This window comes from Cupressus sempervirens, chromosome 1 (genome assembly GCF_028749045.1).
Source record: "Cupressus sempervirens isolate cs-2001-9-10 chromosome 1, ASM2874904v1, whole genome shotgun sequence".
NCBI classification, from domain to species: Eukaryota; Viridiplantae; Streptophyta; class Pinopsida; order Cupressales; family Cupressaceae; genus Cupressus; species Cupressus sempervirens.
This window is the reverse complement of record NC_143118.1, coordinates 284101775-284121071: the sequence shown is the minus strand read 5'-3', so window position 1 is coordinate 284121071 and position 19297 is coordinate 284101775.

Below are 19297 nucleotides of genomic sequence, written 5' to 3'. Positions count from 1 at the left end.
ATACGAGAGTAAATATAGGTGGGTTTTCAACTATATATAAATGGGTTCTATCAAGTAGCCCTAGCAATACTATATCAAGAATAACAGCTAGAGGATATAAAAATAAATAAATAAATATATGGGAAATGAAAACCTTTTCAACAAAAATAGTAATAGAAACTCTAAACAAAAATTGCTACTACATACACCCAACCATCCAGTCAACAAACAAACAATGAAGGCCATATTGCACAAACATAATCCTCGAAAAATAATATAGAAAAATAACAAAAAGAATCAATAATCCTTCAGACACCACTAAGAAATGTCAACTAGACTAGATTGGCTTGCATGGACACTTTCCGGAGGCACTATTCTCCAGCATTCCAATACAGTAGTAGCATATACATAGATTCCAAAAATAGATGTAATTTCAAACATTAGTTAGAACAACCCTGAAGTAGGCACTGCAACATGCACCTTCATTTATTTAATTATCTTTACACTCTATACACCACCCAAGTCAATGAAAGAAGAAGCATCATAGAACCAAGGATTAACTTCATGGTCCGTAATAGAAATAAATAACCATGTACCACATAGACAAACAAAGATTCTAACCAAATATTTCCTTAACCTTATTATCCACCCCTAAATCATGTATTTCTTCCAGCTAAGAAGTGAAAGCTTCATTCTAAACAAAAAGGGTTCCTATGCTTCCTACCTAGAATCTATTGTAGCTTCCCCATATTCACCATATTCAATAGTAGATCTTGTTGCCATATACCTCCTGGGAAACCAGTAATAATGGAATATAGAAAACATAAATTGAGCAAGTGTGGTGAAGGGTCAAGTCTTTGGTGGTAAGGTCCCTTCCCACTGCAAAATGAGCCTACAAAACTATACCCATGATCACTAATGTGATTGAAAATGTTAAACAAACTTTGAGAAACATAGGAAAGAAGTCTCAAACTAAGGGTAAGTCCATGGCAAGAAAAGTGATGCTGATGTCTATTGTAAATGAGAATATGATGCAAAATAGATAAATATCTTCAATTTTGTTTGAAATGGGTTTTAGTAGGAAAACAATGTGAGAATATGTTAAGAGAAGATTAATTCTAGTTGACAGTACTATGGAAGGCAATTGGGAAATCATGTGTAGAGAACCTCATTCTAATAAGATTGATAAGGGATTAAAAAATTTAGTCATATCATTTTGGATTTATAACACTCCTCCTTCATCAAATATTATAGATGTTATCAGGCATAGGATTACATCTGGTCAATATGAACATCATCAAAAACATTGGTTGGACACAATACATCATGAGTTATATGTGTCTTTTGTAGTGAACATCCTAATGTAAAAATTGGGCAAATTTTATTTGAAAAATTGAAACCATACTTTGTGAAGTCAAACAAAGTTTTTGAAACATGTTGTTGTCGTTATCATATTGAGTTTGATCTCCACTATCAAGTATTTCAAAAGTTTTTAGAAGAGACATGTATGGTTTTCATGCTACTCCTTCTAGTAGGAGAAGTGAGTTTATATCATCCATTCTATGTGAAAAAATAGATGATCCAACTGGACAAATAAGTTGCATCAAAGGATTGTGCGAAACATGCGGTGAATTGGCTCTATTTCCTTTTGAAATTTAAAATATTGATGTAACAAAAATGTTGAATTGCAAAAGTTACAAGTATGTGAAGAATGAAACAAAGTTGGAAAAAGAGACTAAAAGGTTAGAATATGTTGAAGAGGAGTTTCCTATTGCAACATTTATGGATAGATTTAAGAATTTGATTCAACCTTATATTTGTGACACATTTTTTGCAAAGTGGTAAGCACAATAGTTTCAAACTTTGAGAGATAATTTCCCACTTGGAATGATTGTATCAATCATTGATATTGTGGTGAACAATTCCTTTGTTCATTAGAAAAAAATTCAATCAAATTATTTCCTTTCTAAGCAAGTCACTATTACGATACATGTTTTTTATAGACATGCATACTTAGATTTGATTGGTGCTCATAGTATAGTTGAAGCACGAGTCATTAAAAATGAATATCACTTTTATATAAGTGATGATAAAGAACATGAAATTCACTATGTAGAACATAGCTTCAATATGTTCTTTTCTTATTTGAAAGAAAGAGACATAAATATTGATAAACATTATGTTTGGTCTGATGGATGTGCCACACAATTGAAATCATCTAGACCATTTGATGTATTATATAGATATCATCGTATTGAGAATTTAAAAGACATATGGAATTCCTTTGGGTGTGGGCATGGAAAAGGTTTAGAGGGTAAAAGCACAGATCTATGTCACCGTTTGTGATACCAAAACCTGTTTTGGTCAAATCTCATTTCTCTATCAAAATTGAATTTTTTTCAAAAACTAAAAATACCCTTTTATAGATCTCAATTCAATATCATCATTATATAAATTTTTGAGTGTTTTGATTAGTTATAATATGTTATAATCTCAAAGTATTATAAGTCGATATTTCAACATTTCAGAAGATGCTCCCTCAAAAAAGGAAAAAAAATAGTAAATCATATGAAAAAAATTTTAAAATTATATTTATCTCTAGAGGAGAGAATCCTCTTCACGAATATGTAATTTTTTTTCAAGAAGGTATAGATTTGACAGGAAAGTTTTGACGGGAGGAAAAAACTGTTGGATTCTGACAAGGTCGAACTTGAGTACTTATAACAAAGAAAATATACATCAAAAATAATTATTTATTTTCTTGTGCACTACCTATACATGTCATCTATAAGATATTTTAAAATCAAAACAAAAAAAAAATGATTTGCATATACTTGTTTGACGAGAACTACACCCTATATTTTTTACAGTTAAAAAAGGGACTTCAAAATAGGATAAAATGAATAAATTCTTACTCAAAAAAATTATAAAAATTATAGGCATAAAATTCATCAAATTCTACACATTTCATCAGTTTACATCATCTTCATATTTTAAACACAAATACTATTTTTTTTGCCACTAATGTTGAACTGTCACATTCTGATATCACATTTCTTTATAAAAGGTGACACAGGTTTGTGCTTTTACCCGTGAACATGATGGTACTGGAGCTTGCATCAAACATTCTCTATGAAAGTATAAAATAATTATCAGTGAGTTCATATAAATGATGCACATGATGTTGTTGAATGGTGTTAGACACATTTTGCATTAGACAAGGTCGGGACATCATCAACAACGAGTCGACAGGTACCATATAGCATCATTTGAGAGATAATAGGTATGGATGTGTACATTTGTTTAAATTTTAAGCAATTGAATTTCAACATTTTATTTTTAAGTTTTATCTTTCAATTTTTTAGAGTTTAAATTTAACTTGTCCATATTTTCAATGGAATGAACTTCCAGGTGTTAATACAAAGAACATGCATGGTTGCAAGAGGATAGAAAAGACACGTTTCTTACATTCAATCATGAGTACAAATAATTACAATTAGACAATGAAGACAAGAGAATACTCATGTTTTTGTGATAGTTGCATTGATGAAGACTGTGAAGAATGCATCAATCAAACACGTGGATAGATAGGTGCATGGATTTTGATACCACTTGATGTTACTGATACATTTGATAAAGACAATGAAAATTTTAATGACATTCCATTGATTTATGATGATTATAATCATATCTTTGGATTGATAAAAGTGGGTGAGTATCATAAAAATTAATCTCAAATTGTTATTTAATTATCAATGAACTATCTTATATATACTATACACATGTATGTATACTTGTTTTGGAAGAGATGTGTTTGTAGTGATTACTGAGCCTAGAAATCATGAAGGTGTCAGTTATTATCTATTGCGATGTACTACAGAGAGGACAAAGTTATATATATGATCCTAAAGAAAGTGATGAAATATTTTTCGCATAGGTATTATACATATATGTGCACATACATATATGAATTTATATGTATCTAGGTAACTTTATATATATCAAATTTTAAAATATTTAAATTTTTGGTGTTGGTTCTATTGTGATATGGGGAGCATATTTGAAGCAAGACAAAATAGTCCAACACAGAATACACTCTATTGATTATCAACTTGATGACAAGGTTTTACACTACAGCCACTTGGTCGTTGCTACCAAGCTTTGTCTCCATCTAGTCAAAATTAAGTGTGTATATTGTAAGTGGAGACTAGACAGTGAAGATCATGAGAAGATATTACATGTTATAAGTATACATCATGGTTGAACTAGCCTTTGAGATGGTAGATAGTTTAATTTAAATCAAAATTTAAGACCTTTAAATATAGATAATTAGAATGGATGAATGTTATATTAATTTAATAATATTATCTTAACTATATGTTACTTCTTCTTAAGATTTATTTTATAATAATTTGAATTAATTTAAAGTTGTCTGCCTTGATATATCAAATTTTAGGACCTTTAGATTTATACATTTTAATAATATTAATTACCATGGATGAAAGTTATTAAGAATATTATATTTTTGTAATTTTTTTTTAAAATGGTGTATTGGCTTACCTATTAGCATATTTCTATCCACATTAAAAAATATATGTATCTTTAGTCCTACTAATTGATTTAACAATTAGAATGGATGAATATTATATTAATTTAATAATATTATTCTAAATAGATATTAGTTCTTCATATGATTTAAGATATAATAATTTGAATCAATTTAAAGGTGTTTATCTTGATATATAATGAGATGAAATTACCATCTTAGGATTCATTAGTATGGAACTAATGAATAAGTGGAATTTATAAATTTGTGTCATTTTAATAATATTAATCACCATCCTAAACTAAAGATTATTTTATCGTTAGTTTATTAAAAAACTATATATTCATCTTAGTTTATTGTAGGATCATACTCTTAATTTATTAGATTATTAATGTGTTTTTAAATGTATACATTTTAATAGTATTAATTACCATGGATGAGTAGTAATAACAAGTTGATCTAAATAGGCAATATAAATTAGCTGGAACTTACACAATCATTAGATAGATATGTGTCAAAGATAATTTTATATGTTAGAAATATTTATGAACTTATTTTCAAACTATTGAATTTCATCTCATTATGTATTTTTAATTGTAGGATCATACTGTTAGTTAGCATCTAGTAGATTAGAAAACTATATATTAATGTTAGTTTATTGTCGGATCATACTCTTAGTTTATTATTTTATTAATGTTTTTATAAATGTATGCATTTTAATAATATTAATTACCAGGGATGAATAATAATAACAACTTGATCTAAATAGGAAATACAAACAAGTTGGAACTTACACAATCATTAGATAGATATGTATTAAAGATAATTTAATATGTTAGAATTCTTTTATCAACTTCTTTTCAAACTATTGAATTTCATCTCATTATGTATTTTTAATTGTAGGAGCATACTCTTAGTTTATTAGTTTATTAATGTGTTTTGAAATGTATACATTTTAATAATATTAATTACCATGGATGAATAATAATAACAACTTGATCTAAATAGGTAGTAAATATTAGTTGGAACTTACACAATCATTAGATAGATATGTGTCAAAGATTATTTAATAAGTTAGAATTCTTTTATCAACTTCTTTTCAAACTACTGAATTTCATCTCAATATGTGTTTTTAATTGTAGGATCATACTCTTAGTTATCATTAGTTTATTAAAAAATTATATATTAATGTTAGCTTATTGTAGGATCATTCTCTTAGTTTATTAGTTTATTAATGTATTTTTTAATGTATACATTCTAATAATATTAATTACCATGGATGAAGGTTGTTAAGAATATTATATTTGTAAAAGTTTTTAAAAATAATGTATTAGCTTACCTAGTTAGGATATTTTTATCCACATAAAACAAATATTTATCTTTAGCCCTACTAATTGATTTAACAAATATGTATCTTTAGTCCTACTAATTGATTTAACAAGTTTTTATATTTAGTCCTACTAATTGATTTATCAAATATGTATCTTTAGTCCTACTAATTGATTATTTTATAATGATTACAAATAAATATAATATTTTAAATTTGTAATCTAAATCATTTGGGTTAATTTAGTAGTTTTAAGAACATATATTAATTCAATTCAATAATCCTACATTATTATTATTTTTTTTCAAAATTATAAATTAAGTTCATAGATCAATTTGGAACTTCTTCATATTTAACTACTGAAGTAGGTAAAGAGAAGTTAATTTCATTATTTTATAATGATCACAAACGAATCTAAAGTTTAAAATCTATAATTGAATTCATGAAGAATGTTCTACTAAAATACAAAAATCTACACATACATCTACATCTAATTTCTCTACTAAAATGCATACATATGCAAACTATAAGTCTCGAGTAAACGTGTATGTAGTAAAATATAAAAAGTCAAATACATGTCATCCAACTACTGAAGTACTAAATAGTCAAATAAATAGTGAAATGTACATGTCATCAAGGTACTAAAATACACATGTATGTAAGTCTCCAGAATATACAAAGTCTTCAATATATAAATGCATCAAAATACATATAAATCTACTACTACAGGAGGGACCCCTCAAGACACATACAAAAAAAATGACCCTCTAATCGAGTTTCCTATACATCTTGTGGCTCAGGTGCAACAACCGAGCTATGCAAATATATATATATATATATATATATATATATATATATATATATATATATATATATATATATATATATATATGTATACATTAGAACTATCTAAACATATAGTTTAAAACATAAATAACTTTACAAACTATTTAAAACTTGTACCTAAGTACTACTAGGTGTCTTAGTAGAATCCTCTCTTTGACATACATGCCCTGACCCAACAGTAGATGTAATCATGTGCTCAGTGACCCATGTCAACATGATTTATTATAAATTTTAAATATCTATTTGAACTAAATTTTTTAATTTCATATATATAAATTTAAAAATATTATATATGTACCTAGGTCTCAAGAGGTGGAGGATGATCATCGGACTTTATCGTATCATATATTGGTGCACCTCTAGTTTCAACATCTCATCCAAATATACCAGCATCATCTCTTGAAACTCCAACACTTACTAAACCAGCCTTAGCGCCACAATCTCCAACTGCTAGTAATGATGAGTGAAGTGGCATGTGTAACTAGCTAGATAATGGTGTAGAATTAGTGTCAGGTTGGAATAACATGTCCATGTACAATGAAGATCCCATGCTCGAACTAGTATCAATCTCAAATAGCCCTCGTAACTACTCACCAAAATCATCAAGGCCCTTAGCTATGATCCTGACATCTTCAAGTCATATGCCTGAGTCATCTATAGAGTGTCATGAGCCTGGTGCAAAATGTTGTGAGCTGTATTGTGCGGCGACTCTCACTAGTGTGGTATGTGCCTGTGGAACTATGGGGCTCTGATGGTGTCTAATGGCATCCATCACCAAGTTAATTGGTATCCCCTATGTATTAGAAATATAACTGATACCCTGCAACAGATTCTTCAAAAAATAAAACACTAAATCCATATGTGTGTGTTGTCTAGAAAGAGTACAAACATTTCCTGGTACTGGTAGTCTAGTAACTCTATATTCCTCATTGTGCTACTCGATGCCTCTAAATATGGTCAACCTAGATGACTCCATTGAGTGTGAATATAGTGACCAAGAGATTCAAATGTGATACCAGTAGGTGTAGATGCAACGTGTCCATTACTATCAATTTCTCCCCTCTAGGAAGCAATGACAACTCTATCTACAATAGATGCTAGTGATGCAGTTACTGGAGGAAGTCTTTGTCCAATGAATTATCTGACCACTATGATATTGATGACAATTTGCAATCTGACTATGGCCCTATCTGCAATAATCTAGAATATTTAAGTAGTTGACATTGAGCCCCATGTGGAACTCATCGTACAATTGTTGTGCAAAACAAAGAGGTATCTAAACATTATTAGGATAACAACCGTGTGCAGCTAAAAAATGAGGATATATCATATGGGCAATAATAAGATCTCTGCACCATGTCACTCGATAGCCTCTCAACCTACACCGTGTACCCTCATAGAATGAAAATAAATCTTGTTTGATGATGTCTTTGCAAGCTAGCCTCTTGACATCATCAAAAGATGCATCTCCTAAAATCTTAGCTTTAAGCTCCCTAGGTATGGCAGCTAATATATCAGGTGTAAGAAAATGATGAGATATAAATCTAGCAATGAGATCATGTAAACTTCTACATATGGTCGTACATATGTCTCTATATAAACCATCATCAGAGGACAATATAGACTACTCTAATCTAATAACCTCCTGCTCTACAAATGAAAATAATGCATTGATATTAGTTCACTGAAGTGGTGTAGCAGGAGCTGCAATAAGACCTCTAGCAGGAGCCACACCAAGAGCTATAACATAAGCCATAACAAGAGCCATAACATGAACCCCACCGTGAGCCCCACAATGAGCCATAAATGGAGTACCACGACAAGCCACAAAATGAGCCCCACCATAAGTGGTAGCACAAACTACACCACAAGTCATAGCAAGAGTCATAGTAGGAACTGTAACAAGAACCGCAATAGGAGCCACAATAGGAGGAGTCACAATAGGAGCCTTATCACCCTCAAGATGATGAGCAGGCTGATTGTGTGAAGTCATATCTATAATGATGGAGCTAATATATATTGTAAATACACATATACATATACATATAGTCTAGTACACAATTTTTTATGTAAAAGATGTGTAATCATACATCATCTAATCTACACATCAATATATCATACATGAGAGTTAGAGTTAGAGTTAGTGTTTGAGTTTTTAGATAGGATTAGATTAGGGTTTGACTTAGGGTTTGAGTTGGATTAGAGTTTGACTAGGGTTTGATTTAGATTAAAGGGTTTAATTAGGATTTCATTTAGATTAGGGTTTGAGTTTTTAGTTAGGATTACATTAGAGTTTGAGGTAGATTAAGGTTTGAGTTTTCACTTAGGATTACATTAGAGTTAGAGTTAGATTAGGGTTTCATTTAGATTAGGGTTTGAGTTTTTAGTTAGGATTACATTAGAGTTTAAGTTAGATTAGGGTTTGAGTTTTCAATTAGGATTACATTAGAGTTTTAGTTAGATTAGGGTTTGATTATAGTTTGAGTTTTCTGTTAGGATTACATTAGTGTTCAAGTTAGATTAGGGTTTGAGTTTTCAGTAAGGATTACATTAAAGTTTGAGTTAGAGTAGGGTTTGATTAGGGTTTCATTTTGATCAGGGTTTCAGCTTACAATTAGGATTACACTAAAGTTCAAGATAGATTAGGGTTTGAGTTTTCAATTAGTATTACATTCTAGTTCTAGTTAGATGAGGGTTTGATTAGGGTTTGATTTAGATCACGGTTTGAGTTTTTAGTTAGGATTACATTAGAGTTCGACTTAGATTATGGTTTGAATTTTTAGTTAGGATTACATTAGAGTTTGAGTTAGATTAGGGTTTGAGTTTTCAGTTAGGATGAGATTACAGTTTGAGTTAGATTTTAGTTAAAATTATATTGGGGTTTGAGTTAGATCAGGGTTTGAGTTTGAAGTTAGGATTATATTAAGGTTTGAGTTAGGGTTTGAGTTAGATTAGGGTTTTAGTTTGAGTTAGGGTTAGATTAGGGTTTTAGTTATGGTTAGGGTTAGGTTAAGGTTATCTAGTTACATTAGGGTTAAAGTTAGATTAAGGTTTGGGTTAGATTGGCATTTGATTAGGGTTTGATTTAGATTAGGGTTACAATTGAGGTTTGATTTAGACTAGGGTTACAGTTAGATTAGGGTTTGAGTTACATTAAAGTGTTTGGTTAGGGTTTGATTTAGATTTAGGTTTGAGTTAGATTATGGTTTGGTTAGGGCTTTATTTCTAGGGTTATGATTAGATTAGGGTTTGAGTTAGATTAGGGTTCATGATTAGGGTTTGATTTAGATTAAGATTTGAGTTACATTAGGGTATGATTACATTACTTGTTTTGATTATTGTTTGATTAAATTATTTAGATTAGGGTATGATTAGGGTTTTATTTAGATTAAGGTTTGAGTTAGATTAGGGTTTGGTTAGGGTTTGATTTCTAGGGTTACAGTTAGATGACAATTTGTGTTGGATTAGGGTTTGATTAGGATTTCATTTAGATTAGGGTTTGAGTTAGATTAGGGTTTGAGTTTATAGTTAGGATTAGATTAGGGTTTGAGTTTTTCGTTACGATTAGATTAGGGTTTGAGTTAGGGTTTAGTTGGGGTTTGGTTAGGGTTTGATTTCTAAGGTTATGGTTAGATTATGGTTTGAGTTAAATTCTAGGGTTTCATTAGGGATTCATTTAGATTAGGGTTTGGTAATGGTTTGATTTGTATGGATATGATTATATTAGGATTCATGATTAGGGTTTGATTTAGATCAGTGTTTGAGTTAAATTAGGGTTTCAATTTTTAGTTAGAATTAGATTATGGTTTGAGTTACGATTTGAGTTAGATTAGGGTTAGATTATGGTTTGATTTAGATTAGGGTTTGAGTTAGATTAGGGTATGAATAGGGTTTGATTTAGATTAGGGTTTGGTTAGGTTTTGAATTGTAGGGTTATGGTTAGATTAGGGTTAGGGTTAGATTTTAAGGAACTAGAGATTTCAAGTTAGGGTTAGATTATGGTTATGGTTCTACAGGTAGATTAGGGTAACTTTACCTAGGATTAGTGTTATATTAGGGTTTGAGTTTTAGTTAGGGTTAGATTAGGGTTAGAGTTCTAAGGTTAGATTAGGGTTCTAGTTATGGTTAGGGTTATCTAGTTAGATTAGGGTTACAATTCTAGGGTTGGATTAGGATTTCAATTATGAAACTCTAGGGTTAGATTAGGATTTCAATCATGAAACTCTAGGGTTAGATTAGGGTTAGAGTTTGAATTAGGGGTAGAAATTAGGGTTAGAATTTGAGTTGGGCTTAGATTAAAGTTTGAGTTTTAGGGTTAGGATTAGGGTTAGGGTTGGAGATAGAGTTCTAATAATTTATAATTTTCTATACTAATATTTTTTTCTTTTTTCTAATGTTTCTCTACTATTTAAATGTCTAATGTTTTTCCTAATATTTTTTTAAGTTTTTCTTCAAATATTTTATAATATTTTTCTAATATTTTGCAATTTTTTTCTAATATTTTCTAATGTTATACTAATTTACTTTCTTTAATGTTATACTAATATTTCCTAATGTTATACTAATTTATTTTTCTAATATTCTAGATTAACATATTTTTTAATATTTCAAGTAATTGTCTTCTAATATTCTACACTATTTTTTTTTAATATTTTGTAATATTTTCATAATATTTTCTAATTTTCTAGACTAATGTTTTTAAAACTAATTTCTAACATTTTTCTAATATTTTTCTAATATTTTCTAATGTTTTTTTAAATATTTTCTCATATTTTTCTATTATTTTCTAGACTAATATTTTTAAATATATTTTCTAATGTTTTTCTAATATTTAAATGTCTTGTTTTTTCTAATGTTTTTCTAATAAAATTAATATTTAAATTCTAAATTTGTTTGTTAATATTATATACTAATATTTTCCTGATATTGTAGATTCAAGCATTTTTAATATTTTTAAATATTTTTCTAATATTCTACCCTAAATTTTTTATAATATTTTGTAATTTTTTTTTTGATATATTGTAATTTTTTTCTAATATTTTTGGAAAAGGGGTAAAAATTTATTCAAATAAAATCAAGTTACAGAGCAAAGGCTAGAGGCCCAAAACAACACTACAAATGCCCATCTTTAAATAACAGCTGATGAATAATCCCACAATATTCAAAAGGTAATTCATCCCTTCCTCTAATTTCCCAATTATCCACATTCTCTAAAGCCCACTTCACCAAGCAATCCGCCACTATGTTCCATTCTCAAGGATATAACAAAAGGAAACAAAATCCAAGGAACTACAAAGACTTAAAATTTGTCTTGCCAAAGAGGCTAATTTCTAGTTAGTATTCTCCAAGCTCTAGTTATTCAACATATCAACAACAATCTGAGAGTCAGACTCACATATAATCCTTTTCCATCCTAAAGAACATCCTCTCTCAACAACAATCTTAATAGAAACGGCTTCCATCAAGTTATTAGAATGCTGACCCTTGTAGATAGAGAAAAGAAAAATTGCCCCACCATGATTACTTCTACCTATAGCACCAATACCACCATGACCAAGATTCCCCTAAGAAGAGCCATTTGTATTGATCTTCAAGATTCTAGCCAGGGGAGGAGTTCACCTCCCAACCCTACATGCCCATTGCTTACCGTAGCAATGCCTTCTTGCAAGAGTGTGTCCCGTATTATTACCATTTAGGTTCAAATTTCTCACAATAGCTTGATCACCAAGATCTATACTTTCAGACATATCACATTTTGCTAAAATAGTCTCCTAAAGACTATTAAGAATCTTCCTCCTCAACTAAAGGCCATCTAACTTGGAGTGACAAAAAATTCTACGATTCCTCTCCAAGCAAAGGTTCAATAAAATAAAAGTTGGTCCAACCATCAAGGTAACCTACAAGAAAGAAGTCTTCACTGGAGGCCTACCCAAGCTATCCCAAAAGTCAATGAGAGAAGTGGCATGGAAACAACCATGGCTCCAAGCCTCCCACCATCTGTGCCATATTTCCCTTGAAATAGGGGAGAGAAAAAATAAGTGAGAGATACATTCTTCATTATGAGCACATAAGGAGCACATAGAGGGTCTTTGGAAGTCTCTGTTGCAAAGATTCTCCCAAGTGAGACATTTCTTGTGAGCTAACAACCATAGCAAAAAATTACATTTGGGCCAAGAAAAATTATTCCAAACCTTCTTCCACCAGTGAACTTCAGCTGGACCATAAAGGTTCCTGTCAAGAACAGCATAGCCCCGAGCCATAGAGAATTTTCCCTTTGGACTAGGACTCAAGGCCAAAACATCCCTCCCCTTGAGGGAGCTACAAAACCTATCCTCCAAGTCATGAGAAAGAAGAGATCGATCCTCTTCAGAGCCCCCAACAAGCCACTCTCGAGAATCCTTCCAACAAGTCACCTCCACCTGACCCAAGTGCTTGACAATTTTAAAGTGCTCCACCTTAAACCAACCAACATTAGTAAAAGAATGACAAAGAGGCTAAAGCTGGGGAAAGCTAGAGAGCATGGGCCTGTGGCCATCCCAAGAATCATGCCAAAATAGAGCATCTGATCCACTATTAAAAATCCAAAATAAACCTTCCTTAATTAGTTAGGCTCCCTTTTTAAGAGTATTCCAATCACAAGAACCCTTCCCCACCAAAGCAAGATGCGGCACATCTGAGCTATCAACACCAAGAAAATACATGTGAGTAAGAATCCTAGCCCAATCCAAATGTTGATTATTGCACCATCTCCAATACAGCTTAGCAGCTAGGGCCATGACAATAAGTGCTATAGACCCGAGACCAAGGCCCCCAGCATGTTTTGGCTTGCAAACATACTCCCACTTAACCAAGCTCCACTTTCATGAGAGAAGGGTACCCGCCCAAAGAAATTGTCAAGAAAGAACATCAAAGTCCTTCACAAAGGTGGAAGGGGGAACTTGCACACAACACTTGTAAATAGGGAGAGACTGCACGACAGTCTTTAGAAGAACCACTTTCCCAAAAAAAGAAAGCCACCTATAAGTCCAATGGTTGACTCTGCTCCAAAACTTATCCAAGATCCCCTAACAATACACCCTATACTAAGATACTAGGGCCAAAGGGACCCCAAGATATATCAGGGGAAGTGAACCAATCTAAAATTTGAGGATCCTAGCAATCCTATTTTGAATAGACTGAGGGGTATTTTAGAAGTAAATGGAAGATTTGTCATCATTGGTACACTATCCTCAAGCCTTCAAATAGATGTCTAGGGCCTACTTGAAGTTCATAGCTTCACTAACTCTGGCAATGCCCATCAACATAGTATCATCCATAAACTGAATGTGAGAATAGGATGGAATAGAGTCATCCCAACTCTAGCCTTGAATGAAACCTCGCCCCACTTGAGACTTAATATATCTTCCAAGACCCTCTGCCATGATAATGAATAAATAAGGAGATAAAGGATCCCCTTGCTGAAGTCCCCAAGAGGCACTAAAAAATTTGATGGTTCCCCATTTACATGAACTGAATAGGAAGCAGAGATCATAGAACTAACAATCCAATTCACCCACTCCTCATCAAAACCAAATGCCAAGAGAATGTTCTCTAAGAATTCTTAGCTCATCTAATCATAAGCTTTAGCCATGTCAAGCTTCATAAACATAGCCCTCTCCTTAGAATTAGCCATAGAATGAATAGTTTCCATTGCAACCATGACACCATCCAGAATTGGTCTTCCTTCAACAAAACCCCCTTGCTTCGAAGAAATTAGGAAACTAAGAAGAGGCTTAAGTCTCTCAACAATAAACTTAATGATGATCTTATAAAAAACATTACAAAGTGCGATAGGTCTAAATTGAGTTAGCTGATTAGCCCCCACTTGTTTTGGTATGAGAACCAAAAAAGTAGAGTTCATGGACTTGAGCATCTATTTGCTCCTATGTGATTCTTGAACCACCTCAAGGAGATCAAAATTTATTATTTCCCAAAACTCTTGAAAGCACTCAATCGAAAATCCATCTGGGTCGGGGGCCTTACCTTTCTTCATGTTAAACACCACTTTTTCCGATTCGGGTAGGAAAATAGGACGTAATAGAACCTTATTCATCTCTGCAGAAATAAGGTGAGGAATGCAATCCAAGATTACCCTCTCCTCCTGCCTAGCATCAAGAACCTCCTTAGAAAAGTGATCTGAAAAATAGTTGACCACAGCCCTAGAAATATCAATATTGGAAGAAAGATGAGCCCCTTCATGTGTGATGAAATAAGAGAAGGAATTCCCCTATCTCTGAGCCTTGACCAAGTTATGAAAGAACGTAGTGTTCCTATCCCCCTCCTAAAGCCAGTCAACCCGATATCTTTTCTTCCAAAAGATCTCCTCCCGAAGCTCCCATTCTTCTAATCCTTTTAGGGCCAAGGACTCAGCTTCACTTAGATCAAGGGTCTTCCCTTGATCCTAAATCAACTGAGTAATGTTGTCTAACTTAGACTGAGAAGCAATCTTCTTAGCTTATAAGTTCCCAAAACATTGTTTATTCCTTTTCTTCAGCCTATACTTAACATGCTGGAGCTTCTTAAAGAAAGTATACATAGTTGTTCCATGGGCACACATCCCCTCATACCACCAATCCACCATAAGGTTCTGCAAAGACTGGTCTCTTAACCACATTAACTAAAACTTAAAAGAGGGGTTTTTTGTGATTCCATAATCTATAACCAAGAGCTTGATAGGCTAGTGATCAGAGCCTCTCCAATCAAGAATTTATGAACTGGTAATCCACTTATTGTTCACCCAATAACAGGAAACCAAAAATCTATCAAGTTTTTCTGAAATAACCTTAGTACCACATCTATTATTCCATGTAAACACAACATTATTTGGCTTCACATCAATGAGTTGCAAGGAATCTATCATATCTCTAAAAAGATTTTCTGAAGGGTCCAACTTGGCAACTCCACCACGTTTTTCCTCTAAAAAAATAATAGAGTTAAAATCCCCAGCCAGAATCCATGGGAGAAATGGATCTAAAGCTCGGATGCAACTAATATGAGCCCAAATATTTCACTTGCCCAGAATATCAGTAGGAGCATAGATATTCGAAAGAAGGCACCTTTCTCCAGTATCAAAACAAGATGCAACCAAAGAGATAGATGATCGACTAGAAATCCACCATAAGGGGAGAACTTTCCTTGGGTTCCAAAAGAAAGCCACCCCCCCGCCCCAAACTATTCTAAGTGCCCACCCCTTGCCAATTTCACTGGGGCCATATGTGTGAAGCACAATTAGCTAAGCCATCAACTGTAAGTTTAGTTTCCTGGATAAAAACCACATCTGGTAACTGAGAATCAATTAATCTATGAACAACCTTTTGTCTAGGGATTTTGTTAAATCCCCTAACATTCCATGATAGAAAAATCATTTCTGAGGGTGAGAGAAATGGGAATCAATGGGTCTAACAGACCTAGAATCAACCAAAGTATCTTCCATAATCTTAACCTTCTCTTGATCTTTCTTCCTGCCACTACTTGATGGTTTATCAAGAGGGCCCTTTTTAAAGGATTTCTACTGTAAGCCTAGCATAGGATGGGCTTTACTGACCTTAGCCAAATCTAAGGCCCCCTTAGGAGCAGGTGGATTTGGAAACACTATAGTTGAACTCATCAGAGCTTGTGACCCATGGGGATCCCTGGTATCCTGACTCTAAAGATGTGAATCCATATCAATCTATACATTCTGAGGGTCCTCTAAGGATAGCACTTGATCCTCTTTCTTTTCCTCTTCTTCCTAAACTTCATGTAGACCCTTATCTTCAAAAGAAAGCTCAACCGAAATACCTTCCTCTTGAATCAGGTGTTCAAGAACATCAATTCTTTTAAAAGTACGATCATTGTGTCTATCCAGCCAAGTTCTCTTCTTACCTTTTCCTTTGTTGTGGGATTTAACTTGAGTAAAGCCCTCATTATCCACAGGTTTAATAGATGCAGGAGCCTTCCCCTTATCACCCTTAAAAGTTTCAAAAACATCTGGGGGTGCCAGGTTATATCTGGGGCATTTACAAAGTAAATGTCCATATTCATGGCAGATTTGATATCTAAAAGGGAGGGTCTCATAATCCAGCTATTGAATCCAAGAAGAGGATCCCAGCATATTTCGATAGAATCTAGTAGTCGATTAGTTAAATCAACTTCTACACAAATATGAGCATAAGAGATTACCTTACAATCTTGAGTTTGTGTAGTTGCACCCAGAGGCTTTCCAAGAAGTAATGAGATTGAGTGAAGGATATCTTCCCTTTAGAACTCCAGTGGAAGTATGGGCAAACCAACCCACATTGGTACCTGCGAGGGGATCTCCTCGGCTAAATTGAAGCCCATGTGCCAAGGCTTAATAAAAAGTCCCACCTGATTACAGAAATAAGGACCTGACTAATGTTTTTAAAAATATTTTCTAACGTTTTTCTAATAAACCTAATATTTTTCTAAATTTATTTCCTAATGTTATACTATTATTTTTTTGATATTCTAGATTAATATTTTATTAATATTTTATAATGTTTTTCTAATAGTTTATAATATTTATCTAATTTAACACTAATGTTTTCTAAATTTTTTTCGTAATGCTAAATTAATATTTTCTAATATTCCACACTAATGTTTTTTAATAATTTCTAATGTATTTTCTAATAACACTCATATATAACTAACAATTACAAAAAATATATAAACAATAAATTAATAGAATTAACTAACATAAATAAATAATAAAAATAGTAAATTAACATGAAAATATTCTTTATAGAACATAAAAAATAAATCAAATAATAACATATAAACATACCCAAAATAGCGCAATGACTAGAATCTAGAGGAGAATGATGCAAAGTGACACAACTCACTTACCAATTTGATATGTCTAATGAACATGAAAAATGAAAAAAAGGGGGTTTTAATCTTGAAATTGCTATAATTATATGTTCCCATGAAAATATTAATTAGGGATGTTCACATGAACATACCCTATTTAAACCAAATATGTTCATGCGAAGATACAACTCTTTGATGTTTGCACCAACATGCTTAATAGATTTGTGCAAACATACGTAAAATTGAATATGGAAAATTTCCATCATTTTTGATTTCCTTCATGCCACAAAAGTGGTACCCAGTTTTGTGGTTTCACCCTTGAGTCTAAATCAAATTTTATGTGGACCGTTTTTATTTTTTCAAATATATTATAATTGCAATCTCTTTCCAAATCATTAGTTGCATTAAAATCTATTTTAACATCTAAATATAACTTATCGTTTCCTATTTTGTATTGTAATTCTTTATACAAACATTCTCTATTTATTATAAAGTCACAATTTCTACCACATTGATCTTTTCTTCAAACAATAATTATTGGCAATTCATTACGTGGAACATTATTAATTGTGAATGCGTTTAAGGATTCTACTATACAAAAAACCTTTATATCTTGAACAATCTCAATAGGAAAAGACACCTTGTGAAATATCCATGTATTCATCTCCAACCAAATAGACCATATGACTATGGCAAGAATGATTTCCCACAATTTGGAAAATAATGACTTTGAATATAGAGTTGGCTAAAATTGTAGTAGATCCTAAATATTAGAGTGGATGGGAGACATATAACATAATTTTCCAAGTATGAAGTACCAACATTCATAAGAAAAATGATAGAGCAAAAACAAATGATCTACATCTTCAGGAGCCATACCACACATGACACACCTCACTAAATCAATAATCTTAAACTTATGTAATATGTGTCTAGTCAAGATTCAATGTTTCAACGCCATACAAGTAAATGTGCCCGCCCTTGGAGAGATGCTATTATTCTAACAGAACTTATAAGTACATTATGGGCTTATTCCATGGTCACAAGCATAAAGAGCTAAATTACTAGCCCTAATAGAGTATTGTCTATTATTATATTGAAGCCAAACCACTTTATGAGGTTGTGTAGAGAAAATAAAAACTCTATTATCTAGTATGTCTTTAAGAAAAGTCTTACTAACTTGGTCGATAGGGAGCATATTAGGATCCTTCCACATAACCTTTCCTGAGATAATATCCACATGGTCAACATAATGAATCTATTGTGTACCCCAAAGTTCATAAATCCTCTTGTAAAGTTGAAGAAATTGATCATCATGAATTAAGGAACAAACCCATTCCAAGAATCCGACTAGAATGAGACATATACCCCATTATTAACTTCCTAAGATAAGTAATTTGTATTAGATGGTGTGATGCCGTCATAAACTCCAACAATTTTTAACCTTTAGAAGGATTTGCAATTGTAAATAATTTAATAGGATTTGTGGAAGCTAAGTACTTATCTTGCATCATTCTATGCAATGGAAGATTTGGATTAGAATATAATTGCTAAACCAATTGGCACCAAATACAAAATTTATTTGTTCAATATCATGTAAATCTGAACCCCCACAATGTTTATTAAAAGTAATCCCATCAAGATATATCAAAGGGATCCATTTTTCCCATCACAATTATTATTCCAAAGGAATTTTTTATAATTTTTTCAATCTACTTGATGATAGATTTAGGTTCTTTTTAACAAAGCAA